General features: G+C 28.9%; 1 protein-coding gene across 1 annotated transcript in view; it reads left to right on the forward strand.

Annotated features, from left to right (window-relative positions):
- Positions 1-7437, forward strand: part of LOC105622176 (glutamate-gated chloride channel) — a 419590-nt gene that overhangs the window by 283533 nt on the left and 128620 nt on the right. The window lies entirely within an intron of this gene.

Here is a 7437-nt window from a genome sequence, read left to right on the forward strand (position 1 = left end):
ATATATATATATATATATATATATATATATATATATATATATATATATATATATATATATATATATATACTACTAACTACTACTACTACTACTACTCTCTCTCTCTCTCTCTCTCTCTCTCTCTCTCTCTCTCTCTCTCTCTCTCTCTCTCTCTCTCTCTCTCTCTCCTTCCCTTCCCCTCCCCTCCCCTTCCCCTCCCTCCCTTCCCTCTCTCTCTCTGTGTCTGTCTGCTGTTTTTCTCTCTCCCCTCTCCCAAAAGGAGAGGGGGTGTAAATCTTTCAGGTTATTAATTATATTCATCTAAAATTATATACGCGCACGCATATACATGTTACATGCAGTTAATTATATTACAGTGTTAATTACAGTGCAGTTAATTGTATTTATGGTACATATAAATACAGCAGAACATTAAAATATTTTAAATCAATCTTTATAATGAACTATTAATTTTTCTTACTGGATAAACAAATTGTATTTTACAAAAAAATTATTAATCTTCCTTTACTAGCTATTAACAAGTGAATAAAAATATTAATCATCGTTTTTTTCTTCAGAATATAAATGCTTTCGTGCAAATAAATTGATTTAGAAAAACATTAGCTGATATCTACAAATTATAGATCGCGCCACAAACTTTTACATAAAACATAATGCATAGGCATAAGAGAATCAACCAATCAAAGTTTCTCTTTTTCGTGAAATGAAAAGAAAGGAAGAAGTCTGATTGGTTGATTTTCTTATGTACTATGTGTTATGCGTTATGCAAAAATCTATGCTGCGGCTTTATAATTTTATGACAAGATAATAGATGAGTATCACGCGATAATATTACTGATGTTAGATAAAATTAATCAATATTGACAACATGATCTTGATGAAAGGGACAATCTTTTCTTCAAATGAGAAGAGAACAAGCTCTATAAATTTTACTCTAATATAAATTCCACAAGACTTTATTTTAAATTTAACTCATAAAATTAGAGTTTTACGTAATCATCTCTCTACTTTGATCGAAGATATAATTCGCAAGAAGATTGCAATGAGAAAATGAAATTTTATATCTCGAAAATAAAATGAGATATATACCAGGTTAACATATTAGATATTGGAATCTTATTCATCAAATGACTGATTTTTAATATTGTCTTACGCATCGCAAATGCGTAAAAGATTACAATTACAGATATGTTAATATGAACGATGAAAAATATTGTAAATTCTGTAAATTCCCAAATTCATTATTCTTACAATTAATATCAAATCAATAATTATTATAAAATTATTTATACAAAAATCATTCGTTTATGCCATGATGCATTCTAAGTTTATCAGAAATAGATTTTTCGTGAAGATATTTGTTTATCACACTGTTTGTTCTTTTATTGCGTTTACATTTTTGCACACAAAAATTTGTGATGTGACTTTGCACAAATACAACATATATTTTTTTCTTTGCAGCTTTCTCAAGATTTCTTCGTTTATATAATTCTTTTATTTGTATTTTTTCCAGAGAGTGTGAGTGTATTTTCTTGCGTTTCAATACTTCTCATAAGCCACGAAAGAATCGCGTGAATTGTGCCCACTGAAACATATTACTACTGGAATAAATGCTAGCGCTAGTTTCGCGATTCGATAAAGAATGTTTCAAATAGTATTTTTGTCTTTTTCTAACTTATACTTAGTTATGATTGCATATGAACAGTACCGTGTACTACACATGCGCATTTAAAATTGAGTATAAGTTAGAAAAGGATAAAGATACCTTGGGACATTCTCTCTCGATCATTCTTAACGAAGGCGGCATAAGACTGCGCTCTTCCTAATAATATTTCAGTATTATATTTTAATGATTATACCGCATCTTTATTATTAACAATCAATCAATCGGTCTTCAAAGTACATTCGACAACATATATCGACACATGTGTTCAGTTACATAACTATTATTACGCAAATATTTTGCATTTAATACATGATCATTTAAAAGAATTATTTTAAAAAGGTAGAAAGAAGATGACTTACCCATAATTAAGTAGAATAGCTCAGCATGCTGTAAATTTAAGCAACATACCCGGTAAAAATTTTTTATGCATAAACATATATAAACATATATAAATGTTCATAAACATGTATAATCATATATGAAATATGTCCATACAAATATGTTCATACATCCGTCTTTCTTTTGTAAAATTACTTTTTAATATAATAGAAATAATAATAGTAATGTAAAAACATAAAAAATATTAAAAGTATAATTTTCGTTCAAGAAAAAAACAAATTTGGAAAAATGTAAAAAAAATTGCTTACATACAATTATGCATAATTACTTACATACAATGCATAAAAAAATTATGCATAACTTTATATATAATTATACATAAGTAATTTTTTTATATTTCTTTAAACTTGATTTTTTTCTAAAACAAATAGTGTGAAAATTACTCTTTTAATTATTTTTAATGTTTTTACATTATTATTATTTTTATTACACTAAAAAGTAGTTTTTGTAAAAAGTAATTTTAAGAAAGAGAAAAATTAAAAGAAAGAGGAATGTATGGACATATTTCGTATATGATTATACACGTTTATAAATATTTATATATATTTATACATATTTATAAATATTTATCAATGAAAAATATAAAAAAAGTCCATTAGAGTCTACATCAGCTGTTCGGAAGCACAGAAAATTCTTTATTTTCATGTGGATGTAACAAAACGAATAAAATAAACGTTTGAACCCTTCAATTCAGATCCTTATCAATATAAAATATAAATCGAAATTACATAAGTAACGCAAATTCCAAGTTGATGATTCTCGACAATTTAGTTCTTCTTTATCCAAATGCCAAATTAGCTATATAATGAATTAAATTCTTATTTCACAATCGATTATTCTTTTCTCCCTTCGTCTCATTCTCTTTTCTTTCCTCCTACTGCATTTCCTCAATTTCTTTTTCTTTTTCTTTCTCCCTTCTTCCCCTCCCTCTTTTTTCTTTCTTTCTTTCTTTCTTCTTCCCTAAGTATGTAATATTATTTAATATTAAGTAATATTTTAAGCGCATTCTCTTAGAATACTAAATGTAACTTATTATATAATTATATATGTATATTATATAATATTATATAATATTAAATAATATTTTTAAAATATTAATAGAAATATGTGACTCCTAACAATATTATTTAATTATTAAAAAATAATGATATTTAATGTTATTGTAATATTATACGAACATAAAAAAGTAGAGTAATATTTTACAAATTACAATAATATTTATTGTAAAATTATTAGATCAGTTAAGATCGGGTTAAGATTGCATGTAAAGAATAAAAATAATTTTGGCGCGCAGTTGTAAAACTTGGGTTGCGTTCGGGGAGACATTATTCGTGCTATGGATGCAAACGTTATCAATGCTGTTCTTGGAGTCAATAGCACGATAGTGTTAGCAAGCTCTATGAACAATCCTAGCGTAGCATTGGTAGCGTTTAATCAGAGAGATATATTCGTCGAGATTAAGTTAATGTAGGAGATTCTGTTTTCAATCACCAATCAAACTTTTCCCTATAATTAAAATTTTTAAGTTTTGTAAAGTATTTGTAACGTAAATTTTTTATTTTCTCATAGTGAATAACAGAACACAATCTCAATTGCAGTCTCTATGATAATTTGTCGAAGCTGTGAACAATGTAGAAACTAAATCAAAAAATTAATAATTACACTAAATAAATTAATCAGATAAAAGGAAGAATCCTTGAGCATCCGTTGTTGATTTCAGAAGAAGAAGCATATCTAATAAACACTACATCTAATAAAGAAAAATCTTAAGCATGCAGTGGAATATCTTGTTGCGCTACACCGCAATTTTTTTTCTGTACACGGAAATTAAAATTTGCCAATAAAATTATGAGGCTTTCACATTTATAATGAAATCAAATACACTAGTTGCACTTCACAGAAACTTTGAAAAGTTAATGATGATACACAAGCAAGAATTACGTTCACTCCAGCCTAATGGCAAGCTATCAGCAGAGATTAAAATTGAGATTGCATTCATTATGATAAAATTTGAAATTCACACATACGTAAGTACGTTTACTCTACGAAATTTTAAGAGAGAAAAGTTTGGTGACACTCGAGAACAGAATTCCCTTAAACATTAACCTAACTTTGACGAATGTTAAATACTACCAACGCTATGCTAGGGTCGTTCACGGATCTGTAAACGCTAACGCTATCAATACACTCGGAAAAAATAGCGCGCAGTTGTGATGTAACATACCATTAGTGATGTCATGATCATGTTTGTTAGCGCTATCTGCAGCTCCGCGAACAATTTGTAAATAGTACGAATAAACGCTAAATAGTACGAATAGTGTCTCCCCGAACACACTCTTGATGTATATGAAATCATAACATTATTTAAACACTAGAATCCAACTTAAACTGATAAAAGTGTTGTTACTTATTGTTGCAATCTTATAGGTATCTGATAATTAATGATTAAATTCTCTCGCATAGAAGTAGGACTAAATTGAGTAGAAAAGACTAAACTGAATAGAAAAATCTTCTACCATTTTACAATTTTCGTAGCGAGTTATTAATTTATAAAAACAGACAATTTCGCCCAACCTTCAGCTAAATGCAAGCGCTCGATGAGATAAGACTGCTCAATGAGACGTGCGTATTTCATCACTTGTTCATTAAAAAGAACATTTTTTAAGTCTAAGTAATTTTTTTCTTGAATAGTTTCAATTAAACATTTCTTTACTTCAAATAAATATTTATTAAAAGTAAACGTATGTAACTTGTTACAATTAATATATATTTACATGTAGTAAATATTGTGTTACTGACAATGTAACTATCATGACGTCACAACAATGCACTGCCACAGTCATTCTAAAATTGTTGTACTGCCAGCACTATTGTAATGTTGTATTTCGGAGAGAACGGCATTACAATAGACAATATAAACAGATAGATAAACGCATTAAATTATCAATAAATTTTGAACGAAAGCAGCAGCGATAGTTTTTTCGAAAAAGAACTAATTATGAGATCACCAATTTAATAACTTAAGTAGTTCGACACCTCGTGTTAAAAATTATATGGACATAGTTAATAAATATTCAGATGTGGTATTTTAAGAGTCATTTTCGGTAAAATAAACATAAGTGCATTTTCTTAAATATTCACTTAAATATAATGATTATATTTTTTTATTTTCTAAATCGAATATTTTCATGCGTTGTGTTTCTCTAAACGATGCCATATTGCACTGTAACTGCCTCACCTCAAAAGCTGCAGTTGTCGCAGTGGCAATATATAGCTATCATTTATAACGTCATTGAGGGAACTAGACGCTGTCGCAGCGCATTGAGTAGCGAAACAATTTTTTAGTACTGCCAGTAGTGGCAGTGTATATCGGAACATCACCTTGTATTTACTTGCTGTAAAGAAATGTTTATTTGGAATTATTCAAAAAAAATTATTTAGATATAGGAAATTTTTTTAGTGTGAGAAGTTATTGTTTACGAGCGACAATAGCTACGCGTATGGCATTAGATTTCCACTTTGAGTTATGATTATATTCTCTGATTTATTTGATCAAAACAAAATTTATCAAACAAAATAAAAAGATTTATTTATGCATGTATACATATGTTCGTAATGGCGATCGTAGCGCAGAGCATAGCGTGACTGTGTGACAGAAGATTCTGTACCAAAAATCCAAGGTTTAAGACGACGATGCTAAAGCCTTCTACTATTTTACTCACATTTCCACTCGAAAAATCTCCGAATTGGATTTACCGATTGCAAAAGTATTATTATTACATAAATTAAAATGTGCACAAATAGGCACCTCAGCTGCACTGGATTTCATGAGGAAATCGAAAAAAAATTAAAAAATTCATTTACTTTTGGCTCATATAGCTGTCATCTCAGATATATATTTGCTTGACATAAGTTTTAGAGTCCATATTTTAAAAATAAATATGCAGCTGAGATCATATTACTGGAACGAACGATTTGTAGAACTAAGATTGAAAGTCTAGAAGAAAAGTATTTTCATCGAATGGAAAATGTATACATGTATATGAATGTTTTGCGAAGACTGAGAGCCGAAATTCGTGTAGTTGCGCGCTTGCAATAGATAGTGTTGGCATATGTTAGATAAAGACATATGTATGCGTTTGAGTAAGACAGAATAATATATAATGTAATGTAAGAAATAGAATATAGATAATATAATGTAAGAAATGAATCAAAGATATTACTATTGAGCGCTTTAGCATCATCTTTCCTAAGGGGATCCTAAAGTAAAGCTCAAAAACCAACGAAATCATCAGAAGTCGCGCTGGGCGCCGCACATCGACATGTCTTTTTATATCATAGTAATATCTCACGCAATCTATGATACATGCAGTCACACGTACATGTCAATTTTTGTCAACAAATTTGTCGCGATAAAGCGTCTAAGTCTAATTCTAAGAACAACGTTGTTTGTTCGTGTAAACTACGTGTCTGGGAACTATTATATCATACATACAGATTGTAAAGCTTTCGTATCAAGCAAATGTTGTCACGACTTAACAGCTGAGACGCCATTACACTAAGAAATGGTAAAAAATATATCAATTTTGAAATTTTTGATCATTCTCGACATAAATTCTACTTTCCAGATACATATTAATGCATGTATTTTCTGGAAGGATAGGATTTTCGAATCGGTGAAAAAGAGAAAAGTATTTTTTATACAAAAATTATACATATTTGCATAATAAAACAGGAGGTTTTAGAATACCTTTACTCCATCCAGAACGTCAAATTTTATTTGATCGCCACCTGTCGGAAGACAATGGTAAATCTCCGAAAGTATCTTTGCCATCGCCGTTTGAATTCGGCGTTGAAAATTGTATCAGGATGAGCAGCAATAGCACCTGTCAGTTTTTGGAGCTTGAATCCTAGGGCGCCGAAGTGACAAGGGCGCCTGGGACTGTATCAAAATTTAAAAAATGAAAAAATTAAGTTAATTGAACAAGTACATCTGTAATTTTGCAGTTTTGTAAGAAATCGTTGAATATATAGCGACTAATAAAAATCATCAATAAATAGCGACCATCGTTAACAATACATATGTACTTGGCATACGCATTTTTTTATAATAATAATTTACTAATGATAATTTTTCATTACGGTAATAATAACGTCAGAGTTAGAAAAATCGCTTTTAAAAAATAACTCGTTATTATTACGCAATATAGAAATATAATTTATTCAACCCTGTGACACAAAAAAAAAATTAATAGGCTTTCATTTCCAAACTTGTACACATTTTATGTTTAATATAAAAGTAATATATATATATATATATATATATATATATATTCTATAACTTACGTATAATGTATGCTATAACGAAGTTA

The sequence above is a fragment of the Atta cephalotes genome (assembly GCF_000143395.1).
Source record: "Atta cephalotes unplaced genomic scaffold scaffold00002, whole genome shotgun sequence".
Classification (NCBI taxonomy): Eukaryota; Metazoa; Arthropoda; class Insecta; order Hymenoptera; family Formicidae; genus Atta; species Atta cephalotes.